This window comes from Callithrix jacchus, chromosome 1, assembly GCF_049354715.1.
Source record: "Callithrix jacchus isolate 240 chromosome 1, calJac240_pri, whole genome shotgun sequence".
NCBI classification, from domain to species: Eukaryota; Metazoa; Chordata; class Mammalia; order Primates; family Cebidae; genus Callithrix; species Callithrix jacchus.
Window position 1 is genome coordinate 113,754,186 of NC_133502.1, and position 21,658 is coordinate 113,775,843.

Consider the following 21,658-nt stretch of genomic DNA (forward strand, 5'->3'; position numbering starts at 1 on the left):
TCAGGTGCAGGTGCAGTGCTGATTCTGGGGCAAATTGCTGACCATTAGCTTTGGGGACTGTAATTTCACATGCACATTATATTCAGGCACCTGTTTTATTGGCAAAATCTCAGGAATTTTAGTAAGAAAACAAAAGCTTGTATGTCTTGATTTACAAGTAATTGAAATAGCAAAAATGCATGGAGGTTGGTCTTAAAAATGCCAAATGCCACCATTCATTCAAAAGATATGTGCTTAAAGGGATAGTAAAGTCTTCCAAGTTGGGTGTCTGGGACTTATCACTACTGCAAGCACCATCCCTCTTCAGGAGGTCACCTAAATATGCAGTCATTTGCTGGTATCCCAAGCTATTTGTCTGGAATGTGTGAGCTGCTGAGCAAAGAAGGTGGCTCTGAACTTTGTTTAGGAGTTCTGGAGATGGGCTTAAGGGACAGAATGCCCAGCTTGTGAGCTGCTCTCCTTTTCTTGAGAACTGTATTCCCCTGTCTCATGACATTCACACAGGTGGGTCCCTGGCACCAATACATGACCCAGCTTCCTCTACTCACTTCTCCTCCAAGGAATAAAGGACATTTGTCTCAGGTTAGGCAATTTAAGTCTCTTTCCTGGTAACGGGAAATTTTGAACTTAGAAAAGTAAACCCTAGAGTGCTGGCCAAACCCTACCCTAGGGATGAGAAAGAAAGAACACTGTTTTCAAGGAAAGACAAGAATTAAGCTATGCAGAAAAGGGCAGAGGCAAGAAAAATAGAGAGGATATTTCTTAAGATTCTCCGGGCCGGGCACGGTGGCTCAGCCTGTAATCCCAGCACTTTGGGAGGCTGAGGCGGGTGGATCATGAGGTCAAGAGATTGAGACCATCCTGGTCAACATGGTGAAACCCCGTCTCTACTAAAAATATAAAAAATTAGCTGGGCATGGTGGCGTGTGCCTGTAATCCCAGCTACTCGGGAGGCTGAGGCAGGAGAATTGCCTGAACCCAGGAGGCGGAGGTTGCGGTGAGCCGAGATCGTGCCATTGCATTCCAGCCTGGGTAACAAGAGCGAAACTCCGTCTCAAAAAAAAAAAAGATTCTCTGATTTTCCAGTTGCTGGCTTCTGTTTCTTTATTAAGAATGGTTTTTGCCTTTGGGATTAATGAAACACCTCTCTATATCCTTAGAATAAAATGCTCCTTTTGGTTTAATGCTTGATTTAGTTACTTGTAACCCAAGAGTCTTAATTAATAGAAAGAAATAAAAAAATGAGAGACTATCAATGTTTTAGTCTTTCTCTGTAATTATCATTTTAGTGTGGGTGGATGTTTCCAGGTAATTTATCTGGATCTCTAAATATATATACATATATATGTATATATATTTTGTTCAACTTGCAAGTGTTCATGGTGTTAATAAAACCTCACAAGAAAAGCTAAAATCTCCGATAAGAATTTGAAAGAAATAAATCCCCAAATTGAGGGATGAATGTAGTTATAGTGATCATATTTCTTTGAATCTAAAAGAGGCTTCTTGTAAAAAATAAGTTTTATTTTCAGGAAATTGGGGTACATCTTAAAAGCAACACGTTCATTTTAAATACGGTTCCTTTTTCGTTTTGTCTCTAAGAAGCTGTTAATAATACAATGGAGCATTTGAAAAGCTCTGACATCTCAGAATCAAGGAACTGTATCCCATTGATGTAACATACTTTGTAACCTTCCCTTTTACACAAACACTCCTGGATTTCCAGATTCTTAAACTGTAAGAAATGACTGACCTACTTTGAGGATTCCTGTCAAAATTATTGTACTGTGGAATGGTTGGTTTTATTTCCCCAAGACATCTTATTCGACCTGGGCAATGTTTTCTTGTCATTAAACAGTAAATAATTTTCTTCTCACAAAATGAAGGCAAAAAAAGTAGAGACACCTGGCTTGGGGGTTGCACCCATCAGAGCCATTGCCAAGCAGAGGTGTATGGGGGAGGGGTTGGGGAGAGACGACTTCCTTTCTGAACCTTCTTTGGCTCTTCCGCTCAGTGAGTCCCTGTGTTTTCATTGCTGTCTGGCTCATGGTGAAAGAAAAACACTTCTGACTTTTTTACTCTCACTTTCCTTAAAATTGGAAAAAAAATAAACCTCAAAAAGCAATAATTTTTAAACACTACCTCCACTAACTGTTGAATACTTTGGTCCTTAAATAGATGCCTCTTACCTTTCATTATATAGAATAGCCTCTTCGAAAACTTTGTAATTTAAATACATAAAATCACTAGAACGAGTAATAGGAAAATCAATCTTTATTCTTTCAGATTAAATAAACCTGCTTGCAAGAAATATCCTATATGGATAACAAAATATTGAGAGCTAGGTGTTTTTACAGTCATTAGACAACAGTAGGTAAATCTTTAAAAGCAGGTGATTTCTGTCTGTCTTCGGGGGGAAGCTGATCCTCAGGCACCTGGAAATACTTAGGTCTAAGTCCACACTCCATCAAAGAGTGTGATAGGGGAAGAATGGTGGGTGTTGGAAGCAGAGGGGCTTTTTATTGACTTCTTATTTTTATTTCCATAGGTTCTGAAGGAACAGGTGATGTTTGATTACATGTATAAGTTCTTTAGCAGTGATTTTTGAAGTTCTGGTACACCCATCACCTGAGCACTATACACTATAGTCAGTTCGTAGACTTCATCCTTTACCCCACTCCCACCCTTTCTCCAGAGTCCCCAAAGTCCATTGTATCATTCTTATGTCTTTGTAGCCAGAGGGACTTTCTATGAAGACTGGCTTCTGCACTAACTGGCTGTATGTCTCTCTACAATTCACTTAACCTTCCTAAGCTTCAGATTTCTCCACTGTAGCGTGATAGTAATATTACTTATCTTTCAGGATGACCATATAGATTAGAAAACGTGTGTCCAACCACCTGCCAAGATGCCGATCTGTGCACTGATTGACACTTAGTAGGTAGCTTCTGTTGTCTTCACTCACATTGTCAGCAACTTTATCACCTGCCAGAGAACTCCCTTTGGCAGCAGCTGAGCTGGGTCCTCCTAAATGAAACAAACATGTCAGTCTTCTCCAAACAATGACTCTTCCCTTGTATAATTGATAGGGGAGAAGCTCTAAGTGCTGCTTTAGTTCTTAGTTGCAGACACAAAATCCTCTTTAGCAGGTTCAAGCAGAAATGAATTTATTCAAGATTATTAGAGAACACAGAGGAAGGCTGCACAGCATCTTGGCTGAGTTTGCATTTCAGAATCACACTGCAGTACTGGCCTGGAGAGGGGGCCTCTGCCACCACCAACCCCAGAGCCAGGTTTATCTGCTGCCATCAGGGTGTTTTTGTCATTCCTTTACCCTCAAATCATGCTGCCAGTACTACCCATGCTTACAGAAATTTGCCAAAATTACCAGCAAAATAGACATGTCATCTTTCACCCCTCTCATATTGCTTCAGAATCAGTCTTGTTTGGGTGGGTCTGAGTGATGGCATCTACATCACAAGTCTGTTCTCTAAATAGCAAAGAGGGTTAGGAAATAGCTTTTTTGGTTTTTTGAGTCTATGTTGAGAAGGTGGGATTCTCCATGAGAATTACCAAAGGCTCTGCAGCCACAAGTGACAAGTGTCTACTCCAGTGTCTCAGGTGTGTTAGCATGTTTCTCCTGTCTCCCCAGGTTGTCGCGGCATGAAGGCAATCATCCTTTGTCATCAATGTGACGCCCACAGTTACCAAGATTTCCAGGGTCTATCTTCATCATGTTGCTGACCTGGTTACCAAGAGACAAATTAAAAATATCAGTCGTATTTTGTGCGTTTTACGATTTACATAGTTCTTTTCACATTATTGCACTTTTTTCCCCCCTCACAAAACCCTGGAAGGTGGTGATTATTAGTTCTATTTACTTAAAGGACATAGATGATCAAAGAAAATGTATTTTGACAAAGGTCATTCAGCCTTTGGATGCAATAAAGGTGTTTATCCAAATAGGTTGTTTCTAACTCAAAACTAACAAATTATCAAGAAAACAGACTTTTGAGGTCTGACAGTTGTGGGTTCAGAGTATAGCTCTGCCATTTATTAGTTTGCCACTTAACCTCCTTTTCTCACCAGTAATGTGAAAATGATAGTAATATCTGCCTTGTAAGGTTATTGTGATAATTAAGATAATAGCTTCTAGTACAGTGTAACTGTAGGCTGCCAGTGAATCATGTGTAATATCATTACTGTGATTGGGATAATTCTTATTTCTGTTATAGAACACTCCGGAGAACTGGGGACACATACCTTTCATATCCTGATGAATATGTGCCCTAAGTAGCCCTAAAAAGAGGAAGCTTTATCTATAGGGTGCCCAGGCAGACAGCACTTTGTTTATTGACTTTTTGATAACTTGGCCAAATGTCATTTTAAAATTATAAGCAATTTTCTTTCTTTAGAGGGCAACATTTATTCACTCCTGGGCAGCCTGTCTTTGTTCTGGGAAGGACCACCAAGTGACCCCTTTAAGGTATTTATGTATCTGGCAAACCCCCACTTCACTTTAATGTCATTCCATGAATTTACAGATTGCCCCAGGAGCCTTTGGAAATTCTGATGAACCGGGATATCTAGTTACCTGACCTACATACTAATGTAGGTCGGAGAACAGGGAAGGTCAGCAGAAGCTCTGAGATGAAATTGCCCTAAGGGAGAAAGGAGTGTGAATGAGGGACCCCAGCACAACACCAGGGTAAGTGAGCTGTTTCTGGGGACAGTTTCTGGCTGATACTAGAAATGCTGATCCAGGATGTGGTCTGCCTTGGGGAAAACAATGGGTGAGCTGAAAGAGCTAAGAACACAGCGATTGGAGCCTCAGGTTGGGGTTTGTGGGACCCTCTATTGTTGGGGTAGGGTTGAAGGAGTTACTCAGGCAGAGGGTATGGAGGTGTCAGCTTTGGGAGCCTCTTTAGTTTGGGTGGTGACATTGTGTCCCACATGGAAAGGCATTAATGTGGACTGAAAATGACATTAGAATGGAGTGGGGTTCCCACTCCATTGTAAGCAACAGCAACAGTGGCAGCCAATGGGCGTTATTTCTCATTCCCAGGTTATTTCCACTCCTGTTCCAGTTCCCAGTGGCACCTTCCTGATTTAGTAATGATGTCAACCTTGGCCGTGAAGGAGGCACTTCCTTCGGCTTACTCACTCCATCCACATTTACCCTTAAAACAAGAGAATCCAGACTGCATCTGAGGACTGAGTGAGCACGCTTGGGAGTTTCAATTATACCAAGGAGGGAGCTGTTTCATGTGAAAGGAGAACGCTCAGATATTCTGCTAAACTGGATAAGTGGGGATTTCGTGGCATTGTAATTTGTATATGAAAGAAAAATGTAACCTGACGTGGTGAGCCCACACTGGTAAAGCCTAGGTTACATATGTAAATAACTATTGTGTATGGACTATGGAAACGATTAACTGCCATTGATAATATTATAAAAACGGTGGTTCATCAATCACCAAGGAAAGGTCAAAGACTGACCTATCACTAGGTTTGCTAATGCTTAGCAAACACAGGCTAAGTGTCACTTGGAATTCAGAACATGGGTAAAATGTCTTTTTAAGGCTGTCACCGGAAAGGAAGGCTCGCTCGAAAGTGGGAAAGGACTACGTGGCCTCTTTGTATTCTCAGGGGAGTTCACAGCTTGAGTGGTGGAGTGGAAAGAGCCTAGGCTCTGCAGTCAATCAGAATTGTCTTCTAGCTAGCCTTTTTAAGCTCTGGCTCCTCATCTGCAAGATGGTAATAAACATACCAGCTTTTGATGGGGCTGTTCCGGCCCTGGTGTGACAGAACCTAGGGAGGCACTCTAGGGTGATGCCTAGTGCATTTCCACTTTCTTGGTCCCCTTATCAAAGCCAAACCCCTTTGATATAGTTTGGCTGTATTCCCATCCAAATCTTATTTTGAATTGTAACTCCCACAACTATTCCCACGTGTCATGGGAGGGACCCAGTGGGAGGTAATTGAATCATGGGGGCAGGTCTTTCTCATGCTGTTCTCTCAGTAGTGAATAAGTGTCAGGAGATCTGATGGTTTTAAAAGGGGAGTTCCTCCGCATAAGCTCTTTTTGCCTGCCGCCATCCACGGGAGATGTAACTTGTTCCTCCTTGCATTCCACCTTGGTAGTGAGGCCTCCCCAGCCATGTGGAACTCTAAGTCCATTAAACCCCGTTTTCTTCCCAGTCTTGGCTATGTCTTGAACATCGGCGTGAAAACGGACTAATATACCCTTTTTCTGTATTTGATGGGTGTGGGGTAAAGGGGTGGTGACCAGAAGCCATGAGTTTGCTCTTCACTGCTGGTGGGCCTTGGGAGATTTTTCTGTGAGGATTTGATAGTTTTCCCCAAATCCTAAAAAAAAAAAAACTCACCTGTTTGGGGGCTTTATGATTTGAAAATAACTAGTAAAATTTTGAAGATTTGAACTGATATTTTGGTTTGTTATAGGACTAGGCTAATAGGGGCATGGGCTCCATTTCTATCCTGAAAATTTTCTTCTCATAAAATGAAAATCCAATGCAGACTCTTGTCTGCCTTCATTCTGGGCACATGTGAGCATGGGGTCAGGGAGTCCGAAGGCAGGGGCCCTATGGAGAATTTGCTGCAGGCAGTGGAATTGTCTTTACCTTGAAGGCGAGGCCTGGGGAGGGTCGAGACCACACAGTGTGGCCAATTATGGGGCAGCCTGCCATGACTAAGACAAACTGGTGGGACAGACCCTCCAAATCTGCCATAAATAGCCAATCCAGGAGGAGGGGTCTTTCCAGCTCCGTTTCATATGTATACAAAAAAAGCGGAAGCTCAGAGTGGTTAAATGACCCATTGAAGAAAGGAACAGAAATACATGTGATTCCATGGCTTTGGATTCAGAGCACTTATGCACTACGCCAGAGCCCAGGGCCACACCTTCCTTTTTTACACTAAGGCTGCTAAATTGGTCTTAGTTCTTTAGACTTGCACCAAAATTAATAAAGGTCTCCTTTCCTAATTGCACAATCAAAATAAATTATGTCTACAAATTAGAAGGCAAGGAAATTGCATGTGCATTTTGGGTGCCCTGATAATGTCCTGCAGTAAATTGTTTTCATATAAATTGCATGCTTAATTAATCGCTTTCAAAAATGCCCATGTATTTCTCTGTGAATACATCTCTGCCTGCAATTCATAAAATGCAAAGACAAATTAAATTGCTGATCCCTATATAAAAGTGTCACCCTTGGTGTATCTTGGCTGCGCTCAGTTATTTTGCCTTTTTCCAATGAGTGCAATAAACCTAGTGAGCCCCCCTCCCTTTTGGAGTTGCCCCTGGGTATCTGATTCAACAGATTTGAGGTCTCTCCTAAATTACAGCCAGATGAGGCAATAAAGTTAGTCTATGTGCTACAACTGGCTGTGTTGAAAATCTGGCTGGCTCAGGTGATGCCTGAGACCCTCTCAGAATGGAAGACACAAAAAGGCAGTGAGCTTTGAGAAAGCTAGCCATACTAAAAAGAAAAATACATAAAAAAGATTTATCTCCAAATCCCAAACAAAACACTTCCCACAAAAATGCATGCATTGTTTTGACTAAAATGTAGAAAAATAGGAAAACATTGTCTTTCACAATTCCAGTACCCAGATATAATCACAGATTACCATGTCTTCTTTAGACAGAATATTAAATGTTAGAAAAGTTAATCATTGCCAATTTAGATAATTTGTTTAGAAAGTGATTTGAGTTTTGAAGATGAGTTTGGGTATGCATAATTTTCATTAGGTAGAGAATTTGTCCCCTGTTTCAGATTCCCAAATACAATATGCTTCAGGCAAAAGTTAATGTTTAGAAATGACCCTGGTATGGCTAGCTTGCTGCAAATAAATCTGCTCTGATTTCTAGGGAAGAACTGTGCTAACAGAATGTGAAAGGAACGCCTTGCTAGATATTAGAGTTTGTTTATCAACAAGATTTCAATGCCTGAAAGTTTTATTCTTAAAAAAGAGATTTCAACAAATGTTCTTCTTACAGAACACCCCCACTCTGGCTTCCCCTTCAACACTGGGGGGGAAAAAAGTCCCCAGGTGACTCCTCTCAGCTCAGCCAGTGATATCTGGCTGAGAGGGGACCCAACAGAGTAAACTCATTAGCCAGCACAGCTTGTCTTTAGCTGATAATCCTTGCAGCCAGAGATGAAGCGCTTGCCATGTGAGAGCAAAGGAAGTACATGTCAGTACCGCTAATTTGTGGGGTGTCTGGGCTGTGATGCCTATTCACTCCTGTGAAGACTAGGGTGGATTTTCTCTTAAACTGAATTGTAGCAGAGGAGTGAAGCCGAGGGTTAACATCTACTGAGGTATTATTTCCAGTGATAACCAAAACCCAAAATCAAGACAAAACTGAATACCCTGCACTGTTGCCATTTTGCAGACGTTGTGAACTTGGCCTCACCTTCTGGTGCCAATGCTAATTCAGGGTGCATCGTGGGAAATTTAGCTTTAGCAGGGGCTCAGTTCGTCTCTCAAACAGCTGCACCTGAGTTGTTGCTTGGTGTTAAGAAGTTGCTATCCCCACAACATGATTTCACTGATAACTTTCTGGCTGACTCAAGCAGCTTTGGAGATAGAGGTCCACTCAGGTATACAAAAGCCTGAAAAAGAAGTTGTTTTTAAGCAAATTCTGTGGTAGGCCCTGCAGATGTACTAAAATGACAGAAAGGAGGACCAGAGGAAAATGCTGAGACCAAATTCCCTTATATTCCATTCTCATTCTTTCTCATCTTAGCACAACAAAAATCAAAATAAAAAGCAACTCAAGCCTGTAATCCCAGCACTTTGGGAGGCCGAGGCGGGTGGATCACAAGGTCAAGAGATCGAGACCATCCTGGTCAACATGGTGAAACCCTGTCTCTACTAAAAATAAAATTAGCTGGGCATGGTGGTGCGTGCCTGTAATCCCAGCTACTCAGGAGGCTGAGGCAGGAGAATTGCCTGAACCCAGGAGGCAGAGGTTGCGGTGAGCTGAGATCGTGCCATTGCACTCCAGCCTGGGTAACAAGAGCAAAACTCCATCTCAAAAAGAAAAACAACCAAAAATAAGCCAAAAAAACCCAAAATACTATAAGGTCAATAAATTATGCTATCATAAAATGTTAGTTTAAAAAGTATACATATAAATGATATATGCACGAGATATAATATATGCATGAGCACACGCACACACTTCTGAATAGTGTTGATTCTTGATAAACTCATAAAACCAACAAAATTTATATGGTACTTTTCTAAACCATTTTATTTTATGCCATTCATTTTCTTTCCAGACTTGGTAAGCCCCCCTCTGCCCTCTTTCCTTCTCCAGATATCATTTTCCATTTAGGCCTGATTTTTGTTTAATGATAGTAAGTAATTGTTGGATTAAATAAATATTTATTGCAAAAATGCCCTTCTTTTGAGGCTTAAAATTTTGTATGTCCTGTGTAAAATATCCTGTACAGAACCTTGGGATAAAAAAGAATTTCAGGGATCTTCAACTTGGCAGTGTGGGTTGTTTTATACAATTTGGACCTTCAAGCCATGTAACAATAGAATGATGAAATTTTCTTTAGGAAAGAGGGGACTTTCTTTCTTTCTTTCTTTCTTTTTTTTTTAGACAGGGTTTTGCTTTTGTTGCCCAGGCTGGAGTGTAATGGCGTGATCTCGGCTCTTGGCTCACCACAACCTCCACCTCCCAGGTTCAAGCAATTTTCCTGCCTCAGCCTCCTGAGTAGCTGGGATTACAGACATGCGCCACCACACCTGGCTAATTTTGTATTTGTGGTAGTGATGGAGTTGGTCAGGCTGGTCTTGAATTCCCAGTCTCAGGTGATCCGCCTGCCTCAGCCTCCCAAAGTGCTCGGATGACAGGCATGAGCCACTGTGCCTGGCCAACTCTCTTCTTTTTTTAGGGTGTCTCCTTGAAGACGTAACAGGCTTAATAAGAAGCTCAATCTTTTGATTTTATAGTGTAACATCATGGGCATTCTGAATCTGAGAGCTGTAAATACATACCTTCTAAGTCTAAGGTACACAGGAGACAATTATAAGGAGTATCTATTTTATCTCTCAAGGAAATAAGACAGTTTTTCATTATTCCTTCTTTCATGCCACTGTCTCAGTTTTTGTGAAATTCGATTCAGGCTTTGTAGTCACTTCTGTGCTATCTTACATGTGTGCAAATCTGATCTGCCTATTCTTTAATAATAATGCCTATTCTCTCTTCTATGTTGGTGTAAAGGAGTCTTCTGTTGGCAGGATTGTTTCATTTCCCCAACTGCTTATAGCAGCATTCTAAGTATAGCTAAGCCTGAGTACTTCTTTAGAAAAGAGGTATTTGAGTGCAGAATGATTAATATTATATGCATTCAGAGGGTGATATAGTTGGAAATCCATCCAGGTATCAGTGACTGCTGGCGGTGCTTACACTTTGGCAGGAGTAGAGATGACCTAGGATTTGTCTTGGGCCTAAAGAGAGCCAATGCCTTAGAAAGTTGAGGTCATTTATTTTTGGTGCATAGCAGGAATCAGTAAGCATCTGTTGAGTGACTAGTACGTTTCAAGTAGGTTGCTAGAAGTCTGTTTTCATGAGGTACTGATGACCCTCTTAGGAAAGGGGCACTGGTATGAAGACCTTGGTTCTGTTGTAACTAAGTCTTGGTAGTCAGCGAGAAGGGCCATCCTGGTACCGTGGGAAGGCTGCCACTCACATCTATCTCTTTCTGATTCAATCTCAGGAATTTGTTCCCAGTTCTAGGAAGATAAAGGGATATGGGTAAAATATGACACAGCTATTCCACTGAAAGCAGTGGAAAGCCAAAGGGCAGAAGCGATACTGCTTTCTAGCTCCTCTGAGAAGGTCTAGCTCACATCAGAGGGCTGAGTGTCATCTTTTCCCCATCACCATGGACCAAGGTTTGGCACCATGAGGGTTTGTGTTCAGTAGAAATAGAGGTTCTGGTAGGAATGGACTGGTTTGTGAGCATATGTAAGATTCCTTGGGGATTCCTGGAAATAGATGAGATAATAGGGGTTATTTCATGAGGGACTATGGCTGTGTCTTAGCACGTGAAGTCAGGAGTCTATTCAGTTTTCATTGTCGCTGTAACTGTAATGATACTCTCAGGTATATAAGGCCTAGGTGAATTTATGTTTTAAGAGTTAATATTAGGCTGGGTGTGGTGGCTCACGCCTGTAATCCCAGCACTTTGGGAGGCTGAGGTGTGTGGATCACTGAGGTCAGGAGTTGGAGACCAACCTGGCCAACCTCATGAAACATTGTCTCTACTAAAAATACAAAAATTAGCCGGGCATGGTGGTGTGCGCTTGTAGTTCCAGCCACTTGGGAGGCTGAGGTACGAGAATCACTTGAACTCTGGAGGCGGAGGCTATAGTAAGTTGATGTTATGCCACTGCGCTACAGCCTGGTGACAAAGCGAGACTCTGTCTCCAAAAAAAAAAAAAAAAAAAAAAGTAAATATTGTAGTTCTTTAATATCAAACAAAAAATTTTAGCACTTGAACCCAGATTCCCTCATATCTGTTAGGAGCATTAATAACATGGTAAAAATTCAGGTTTCCTCAATTCCAAGCCAGACATCAGCACGACCGAACAGTCTGCCTAGTACCAGTGAAAACTAATATTCTAGGTTCTTCAATCTCACTTCTGGGTATTTACCCAGAACATTTTGAATCAGCATATCAAAGTGATATCTGCATGTCCATGTTCATGACAGCACTATTCAAGTTATGGAATCAACATTAAGTATTTAACAACAGATGAATGGATAAAGAAGATGTAATATGTATACACAATGGAATACCCTTCAGTCTTAAAAAAGAAGGAAATTTTTTTTTTCCTTCATTTGTGACAACATGGATGAACCTAGAAGAAATAATACTAAGCAAAAGAAGCCAGGCACAGAAAGAGAAATGCTGCATATTCTCAGTTATATGTGGAATCTAAAACAATCACACTCATAGAAGCAGAGAGTAACATGATGATTACTGAGACTGGGGATTGGGGGGAGTGAAAGATGGTGGTCAAAGGGTATAAATCTCAGGCTGAAGAAATAATTGCTTTTTTTGAAATCTATTTCACATTGCGGTTAATATAGTTACTATTAGTGTATTGTACATTCCAAAATTGCTAAGAGACTCAATTTCAAATGTTTTCACTATGAAAAATGATAAGTATTTGAGGTGATAGATATGTGAATTAGTTTAATTTAATTATTCCACATTGTAATCATAAATCATACCATCACTTTGTACTCTACAAATATATACAGTTATAAATTATTGATTGTCAATAACATTAAAAAGGAAATAAGAAAGAGAAAAATGATATTCTGCATACTCCTTTAACTTAAAAATTTTACTTCTTTTTAACAGGGACAGAGGAATGTGGTATCACTACAATTCTCTAACTGTTGCTTCCAAGCCAAGATTTCAATGGGGGCTAGTTTGTGGCTTTTCTCACTCTCATCCTTTGTTAAAATCTTTAACTCTTCACCAGATACCATACGAAACTGAATCCAAGCATCTGTTTTCTGTCATCTCAGCTGACAGTATATTTTCAGAACTCTGGAATTTCTGCTGTTGCTTAATCTTATATCCAGGAGCAGAATCTCTGAGGCTAGAACAGGAGGCAAAGCCTGTAAACTCTCTGAGCTCCTGTCCTAAATTTTGCCTTTCAGAGGGGTGGGGGGCAGCTGTCAAGTTTCAGTCTGTGACTCTGTGCCTGCCTCCTTGGGACTTCCCAGCAATAATGGCACAATGATTTCCCAGGCCTCTGAAGGTGGTTGCAAGTGGGGAGCTGGGTGGAAGCTACAAAGAAGGTGCCTGTTTTTGAATGAGTCCCAGTATGGGAACAGGATGTGAAAATCAGAACCAGACAATAGTGGAAATACAGGAAGCATGGCACAAATGTAAAATTAATTGCAGAATTTTTTGTTGCTTAGTTGTATAAATCGGCTTTGTGAAGCCCATAAATTATTGCTCTGAGATTATGGAAGAGAAGAAGGCAAATTATTATCAGGCAGGTGTACAGCTCTTCAGACACATAGTCAATTCAAACTGGATTTTCTGCACAATATATGATGCTGTCTTTTATCACCCGAGAGACCATCTTACTGGGAGTGGAATGGGATGTAGGGCAAAAAGCCCAGCCTTCAGCACCAGGAGATCCAGGTTTTGTCATCAACATGACACTTACTGGACAAAATCTTAATTTCTCATGGCCTTGGTTTTCTGATCTACAAGATGGGAATTTTCCTTGGGGAGGACGGAATGTTTTCACCATCGTATTATATCTCTCCCAGGATTGCCATGAGGATCAAATCAAGTCTCACATGAAAGAGACATATGACAGCAAAATAGCTGCCCAGGAGCTCTTGTTTCATTATTGTTGGGAAGACCCAGGTTGTCTGGCACATATTCCAAGAGATTGAAACTTGACAGCTCCTTACCACCTCTCCAAAAGACAAAATTTAGGACAAGATCCAAGTTTATGAACTTTGTTTCCTGCTGCAGCCTCATAGATTCTGTTCCTGGATATAAGGTTAAGCCACAGTAGAAATATTAATAGTAAAGTGCTGTTCTAAAGTGGGTTCTGTGACATGTTGTGCCTCTGGGTAGAGCTCATATAGTCCCTTGATGCCAGCTAAACTATCTTCCTTGCCCAGGTTGGAGAGGTTCTGCTGACTTGTGATACCAGCTGCCTCTTAAAGAATGTGCTGCTAATGATGACTTTGCTTTTTCAGGCATTTGGTCAAATGAAAAACAGTTTTGTGGCATGTATCAGGTTGTTATTGAATAAATGGTTCATGAAGTTGCTTAATTTCCAGGTCACTGTCCCTCTCAGAGCCCGTTTCTTTATCTGCAAATGGGCGTGATAATGACCCTATGGTAGGCTTACTGTGAGCATTAGGTGAGGAGATGTTTGGCCTATTATGTTCAAGAACGGTTAGTTTCAAAGTGAATATAACAAATCTCTGTGCCACTCTTTTCCTCAGCATAACATTTTGTTTTCCTTGATAGAGGTTATGCTTTCTTTTCATTAGTTAATGAGTGTTTTCTGCAAATCATTGTATCTGCAGAGCAGTTCAAAGTTGGATGATCAATGAGTTGCTGTAAATAGCCTCGATTTTCTGCAGCAATGGTCTCTCCTCCCCATACTCTCTTCACTCCATAGCTCTTGTTCTTTTTATCCTTCTTTTAATGGTTCTATTATAAGCCAAGAGGGTTAGTTTTTTTCCTTAGAAGCCAATGCAGACCTTTCTGGGACCAAGGATATGCAAGTATTAAGAAAAAAAGGAACAAGTGGAAAACAGTAGGAAGAGCAGAAGGAAGGAAGGAAGGAAAGAAGAAAGGAGAAAGGAAGCAAGGTAACTATGTAGCTAGGTTGGTTCTTCCTGTTTGGCTCGCTGTGGTCCTGAAGCCTTTCTCTATCAACAGTTGTTGAGTGAATGTTTAAATTTAAAACCAGCTGCTATTTTCCTGAACAATTTGTTGGAAGGGAGGCTTTGGGGTCTCATCCAAAGGATTTGCGCCTTCATCCTGCCCAATCCCTCTCCTTCAGCCAGCTTTTCCACCCAGTCAGCCACTGCATTTTTTCTGTTGTGCTTTTCCTGGGCCTGTCCAGCCTAGCAGCCCTGAGCTATTCCCTCAGGGCTTAGCAATTCCCTCTCCCACAACTTTTTCCTGATGGATGCGCTGAGAGATTGGTATCAATTTAGATGTGAAAAAAGCCTTAAATATGGACTAATATATGACATCGGGTGCTTTTTGTGTGAAGGTGAATGCTCCCTCCTTAGACAAGGGGCTCTCTTATTTTGTTCTTAAAGTGGAATGTCACCCTTCTTCCAGTGGACAGGAACAACAACTGTTTGGCTTTACTGTAAGACCCTGAACTCTGAGTCTTTCTCAAACTCAAGACAAGTTGAGTGTGAAAGGAAAGGTTACAGCTTTTTTCCTTATATGAATATATAACTCATTTTAAACTTTGTAGATTTTGTAATCATTTCAATTACTTTTTCTCGGTGAAATACTGAATGGATGGACCTTGGCAGGAAGAGAGAACCAGGGCGGCAGATTTTTCTGGCTGCCAGCATCAGGCCTCTTACTGATGGAAAATGGATTGGGAGAAGGAATATCAATGCACAAATGCTGAGTCTAATATAGCAAGTGGAGCAAGTTGCCAGAGAGTTCTGGGTTGTGTACTCTTGGAAGGAAGCAGCCATACCCTGAGGGGCCTCCTAAAGGAACAGTCAGAAGCAGAAGCAGACAGGCTTGCTGTTGGAAGGTTTGGAGTCCTTTGGGGAATACTGGAAGCAGCGGGGTGACCTATTTTTTCCTTTGTGTTTCAGGTCTTCTGATTGGGGTCCTGAAGTTTGTGTTCTAAATCTGCTTGCCATTTGATTGTAAATGAGAGAGGGTGGGGAATGATTGTGTGTGTGTGTGTGTGTGTGTGTGTGTGTGTGTAAGAGAGAATATTTGTCTTCTTACTCCCTAATGGCTATGTTTCACACTTTTCACTTTGCCTTTAGGATACCATGTGCTTTGTACATGGTACTACCATTTTCAAAGTCCTTATTTTCTTGTTAGTCATGCTTTCTGAGGGAGGCTGAGAAAGAGGGTCTCTTTGGCCATTAAGGGGTGTCTTTTGGCTGATCATCTTGGCTGATGAATTTGATGTGTGTGGGTGTGTGTGTGTGTGTGTCTGTGTGGCTGTACATTCGTGTGTGTGTATATATATATATAGATTTATATAGAGAGAGTCATTGTTATTGTCAGACTGAGGGTCTATTTATATGTTTTGCATCATTGTGAAATAAAAATGGTGACTGTACAATGACTTGGGCTTGACCACAACCATGTCCTATTTTTCTGCCTGTGAGATCCACCATGATTAGATTCACCTGTAGCTGTATGATGTTGTCAATCAAGGTGGAGTCACCACATATCCTTCACACATTCCCCCATATGTGTGTACACACACATGTATGCTTACCCATGCTCGTTTCCACCTGCTCATTCATGCCACAAATTCCTTTAATAAAACACAAAGCCTGAGGGGGTTATGCATTAGCTTCTGCCCATCTTATATGAATGTGTGAAATAGAAAGCTTCCCTGAGAGCAGTTTCCAATGAGGAGATGGCATTGGGTAGTTGAATAGTAATGGTGCCTGCCGTGTGAATAGAATTTTATAATTTCAGACAATGATCACAGTTTTCACTTACGCTCACCTGCTAAGAGTGGATGTTTCTAGAGGCCCCTTCTGTTTTCTCTGGAGTCACAGGAGGACTCCAGGTGTAGTTGTGTTTCCTGGAATGTCCTCAGTTCTTAGAAGGGATCTTCATTGTTTTCACTCCACAAAGCTGCTGCAAAACTTGAGCCTCTGCCCATTGTTTGGATTCCTCTTTGTTACAATAGAGTAAGAAGCCCTTACAGTAGCCCTTTCCAGCAGAACCATGGTGAAAGCTCCCTGCCCTCTCTGGACATAGAAGATGGACTCAGAAAAGGTCAACCTTTTGGGAAGAAGAGCAAGAATTACTTTCTCAGTTTTTTTCAAGATAAAAATGATCTCATGTCTTTCCTGCCACAACTCTGAAAAGGGAGATGTGGCCTTTTCTGTGAGATCCCCTCAACATAAATCATAACTTCAAAGGATAGTCACTAAAAGCTGTGGTTCTATAAGGCTTGGATACAAGAAGCCGAAGTATCCAAGTCACCTGCATTATGTGGGTTCAGACAACAGTTCTGTCCGCTGTAGTTCTGGTCTTTACACCCATGAAGCCCCTGAGAAAGAGTGCAAACCAGATTTCTTAAGAGTTGGACCTGAATTTTCAAGTATCTTTGATACTGTCATATGGATAAAGGAAGGAATCTTATATTCATCTCAAATTGAAATTATTTCCTCCCAAAGTTGTTCCTCTGTTGTTAGGGTCTGAACATTTGTGTGGCCAAAGTTCATATGTTAAAATCTAATCACCATTGTGAGGGTATTTGAAGGTGGGGCTTTTGGGAGGCGATTAGGTCACAAGGGTGGAACCTTTAGGAGGGGATTAGTGCTCTTGTAAAAGAGGCCCCAGAGAGACTCCCTCACCCCTTCCTACCTGTGAGGTACAGTGAGAAGGTGGCCGTGAGGAACTGGGTCCTCATCAAGTATCTTGATCTTGGTATTCGCAGCCTCCAGAACTGTGAGAAATAAATTTCTGTCATTTGTAAGCCATCCAGCTTATTGTGTTTGTTACGGCAGCCCCCTTAGGACTGAGACTTACATCGCTGCAACCTAGTCAATGGCATCACAGTCTACCAAGTGACCAGTGTAGGAACTATAGATCAACCTCTGCCATTTTTCTTTTTTTCTAATGCTTCTTTCCAAACTCAACTTCAAGTTCACCCCAATCATAAGGTTTTCAAGACATTTTACCAAGAATAATATACCAATATATTTTTATACCTCTGTTAACAAATTTGTTAACAAATCTGCCTTGTAGGCCTTAATTTCTTCTTCCCTAATTACTGTATTTCCTCCACCTGAGGTCTTTTGGGGGCAAATATTAACGCCTTCTTCACCTTTATATTTTTCTGCCTCCAAGTACCAAATACTTGTATATGGTTCAGACTGACAGAATGTTTGGGGAAATTTAACCACGTACACCCCTCATATCCTAGTCTCTATTCCCTCATGATCTTTTGACATTTATACGATTTCTTGATTAAGGGGTCGCAGGGTTTTCTGATGTTCTAGAAGCAGATGTTAAATGAAATATCTCATGGCATGGTGACAATTTAATAATAACATAGTGTATATTTTTAAATTGCTGAAATAATAGATGTTTAACATTATTACCATGAAAAAACTGGTGTTGGTGAGGTGATCAATCTTTCTCCCATTGCAGAAAGATACATAGATAAAAACATCATGTTGTACTCCATAAATATTTATTATTGTTACCTGTCAATTAAGACACAAATGTAAAAGGTACCCAAAATAATTTCAACTATTCTTAGTGTGATCTTGGCAGCATTCTCAAATTGTCTTCATTGTTCATCCAAACTCTCAAAATGGAGCTGTTTTCCACAGAGTTCGGTTGTGGTGTTTTTCTCGTAATGCCACGTTCACTCTGCTGCCTCTCACTTTCTTCTTGAGGTCTGGAAAGCGTATAGCGAAGTGAGGAGAGAGACAGGAAGGTCGTGACCGGTTAGATGTAGCAATCATACATTGATTCCCTGAAAGATTTTGCAGGGCTTACTAGCTTTGCCTTTTAGGAGACAGCGTCCCTTACGTGCCACCTTCTTCAATAACCTTTTGACCCTCTTGTAGACAAGGTTTAAGGAATCATACTGTCGATTCTTAAAGCTATTTAAACAAGATGGCCTTCTGGATGCTCAAGATCCTGCTGAATGTGCCACTTTTGATCTCAGCTCAGCTGGGAAATCTTTTCTTTTGTACAAACTTGGGGAAAATCAATATAAGTGGGTGTGAGATACTGAAATTAATCCCCTCTCACCCCTTCCTTTTCCTTACATGCCATTTGATTGCTACTGAGATTAAAAAAATGGGGCTGCTTGGTTTCATGGAATATTTTACATTACTAGCTAAAATGGAAATCGTTGCTGTTTTCTTCTGGAGAAAAGTGAATGCTAATCCTGAGTGATTCAGATAATGAAGGCAAAAGCTTAGTTTCTGGAAGATCTAAGGGTTGTATGGTTTGAGAAAAAAAATTCCATGGAGGGTATTTGTTGTGATATTTCTCCAACCTCCCTGAAATGTAAGGAGCAAGAGTAAGAGAGTTATGGGCTTCTCATGAACTAATGAGACTTTCTATGCACTGACCTCTAATACAACTCATTGAAAATATCCCTTTCACAGCATGTTTACACAGTGACTATTTGGCTGTTAAGCAAATACAGTATTTAACAGGCCCGGAGTGGTCTGCTTACATGAGAGCCTGTAATAATCAGAAGAAGACCACGCCAGAATATTAAGAGATTAATACGTGGCTTAGACAAACAATGATCCTTGAAGAGAACAACAGTTTATGGAAGACAAGACAAATGCCACCTGCTACAGTGACTCCAGGGGAAGATCGAGGCTGTTGTCTCCTCTGGAGCAAAAGCAGTTTTCCAGTATCTTGAACAGCCAGCTGAGGTGGAACGCTGGAAAAATGAGTCAACTATCTGGTTGTTCCCTGGGTGGTCATCTTCTACATCACTGGGGATGACACTGTGTAACTTACAGCAGCTGCTGTTTTCGTGCCACCAAGTTTACTCCCAGTTTCTGTGGCACCCTATGGATCTGTGTGGAACCTTAGAGGGCTCTGTGGGTGTACAGTTGTCACTTATCGTGTGCTTACTGTGTGCCAGGCTTTGTATTCTAGTGCATTATGTCACTTTAGGCGACATTATGTAATATAATTCTAATGAGAGGCATGTGCATTTGGAATCTCCATTTTATAGAAATGGCAGCCCAGAGAGGACAAGTGACTTGTTCAAGATCACACAGCTTTTAAATGATGGAACTAAGTTTCAAACACTGATTCTTTTTGTTCCAAAGCCATTGAATTAAGACACTCACTATACTGTGATCAGAGGAATCACATATAGTTGTTGGAAAGGCAACTTTTTTAGAAGCAAATATGATAATGGATGATAATGTCAGCTTTGGTGACCCCCAGGGATTGAAGCCCTTATAAGATGACATGGATTTTCCTAATCTTTGCCATTGCCACATTATCCACAGAAAAGAGGATATTTGAGAGAGTATTTCTTGATTTGAAATATTTGATTTCTAAACCTAATCCTAGTATGAAACCACTCTTAAATGAAACAGTGAAAATTTATAATATAACATATCACCATTCTAAGGCTGGGGATAATCATGAAAGAACAAAAATACTCCCACGTATGACACCCTTCTGTTATTTCATTCAGATCCTTAACTTTGTTTTGCCAATGGGACATGGGTGATGTGAAGAGACACACAACTGGTTTCCCAAATACATCTCCAAAGGGAATTGGACAGGGACAGGGAAAGGTAATTTGGAGCTTTGGGGTCAGAGAGAGCAATTTGGTGTAGCTGTGATGATGAATAGATTGGCGCTGTGGAGAGGAAAAGAGAATCTGTTAGACATTAGTTGTGTCATAATCGTCTAAGCTTTCTCAGAGCTGATTTTTGTTTTTAGGAATGCGGCACTTTTAGGATTTTCCTATGAGGCAGATGGATAATGTGGATTATTGAGAAAATGCTACACCACCATGTGCACAGCACCTTGCAGTTTAGAACGCTTTATCTCACTTGAGCCTCACAATAACACCGTGACGTAGGGAGGAGAGCTGTAATCAAGCTCATTTCACAGATGAATTCATGGAAGTTTGGAGGGTTTTCTTCAATCACACAGCTTTTAAAAAACCATACCAGTATAAGAACACTAGAACAAAAGATATGCCATATTGGGTCAATCTAATGGCTCACCTCACCAAATATTTCATTTTAACTTTATGGAGCCAGATTTCATAAAGGAGGCGGCAGCTGCCTCTGTTAACATAAAAAAATTGGAAATACATCTGACATCCTGAACCTCTCTTTGGCAACTGGCAAAAGATTGGGCATTTGAAATTTTTTCAAACCCTTCTTGAAACTGTTTACATTTCTTGGCTTGCTCAACTCTTGGAGAGTAACAAGTTCCACATGTTTACCACCTGCTGTGTGAAGAAGTACTTCCTTTGGTTATTATTCTAAATGACTGCTTTCCAGGCTTAAGCACTCCCCTACCCAAATCCCCTTCCCAACTGGTTATCGTCCCCAGGAAGCAATGTCTGCCTGGCTCACAGCCCCTGGCCTGCACACTTCTGCTGCTGTGGAGGTGTGCCTGATGGTCGTATCTTCCGCATCACAGCATGAGGAAGCCTGAGATTGCTTTTAGGGTGCAAACGCTGCCTATGGGCTGGAAAAAATAAATTGGAATCCAGGCTTTTTCCCCCAATGCTCTGACAGCTTGAAAAAGTGAAGCAAAGATTGCCATTATAAAACTTTTGCCTTTCTTGTGACTACATCCTTTTGAAAACCTTCACTGTCCTAAGGAATTCCACTTTAGTCCAAATGCAAAAGAACTACAAAATCATACTTGCGTGAATGTGCTATTCCGGTCTGAAGCCTTTCTAGCGACTGACCTTGCTAATGTGAACATGTTCATATGGTTAAGATTAATGAGTCAATTATTTTTATACAAGCTATCCCTCATGTAGGCTGTTTTCCTTGACTTGACTATGTTAATTAATAAAAAGCATTCAATCCTCTTTTTATTGGAGTTTGTGGTTAATCAGGTGCAATTATCAATAAAACTATGGTGAATGTCTCTGTGCTCAGGCACCTCTAATGAAAATAGGATATATTTAGCTATGAAGAGAAGTTTTGAAGTTCCTCTTCAGTGAGTGTTTCCAGAAAGAAATAAGGCTATGAATCTTGGAAGGCAGAAGCTGCCATTATAAATATAGTTGTGTTTTTAATTAAATAAATACTGAAACAAATGTGATTGAATATGAGATAATTCATTCATGTGGATATTATTTCATGCCATGCCTTAATTAATGCTTCCTGGGGCTTGGCCTGGCTCTTGCTAGT

General features: G+C 40.8%; 2 long non-coding RNA genes across 3 annotated transcripts in view; one reads left to right on the top strand and one right to left on the bottom strand.

The window, feature by feature from the left end:
• The window catches only part of LOC128932123 (uncharacterized), a 152,103-nt gene that overhangs the window by 119,475 nt on the left and 10,970 nt on the right, over positions 1-21,658 (top strand). Inside the window, exon 5 of one of the 2 annotated variants that reach the window (XR_013526651.1) lies at positions 3,653-8,447. The exons of the other annotated variant lie outside the window; for it this stretch is intronic. This is a non-coding gene — a long non-coding RNA (uncharacterized LOC128932123). Of the gene's footprint in view, positions 1-3,652; positions 8,448-21,658 lie in introns of those variants that run through there. 2 annotated transcript variants of the gene reach the window in all.
• Positions 2,403-16,982, bottom strand: LOC144579317 (uncharacterized). The gene is made up of 4 exons (XR_013526657.1): positions 16,761-16,982; positions 16,275-16,556; positions 8,444-8,642; positions 2,403-3,745 (listed from the first exon to the last, which is right to left on the bottom strand). It is a non-coding gene; the product is annotated as an uncharacterized LOC144579317 (long non-coding RNA).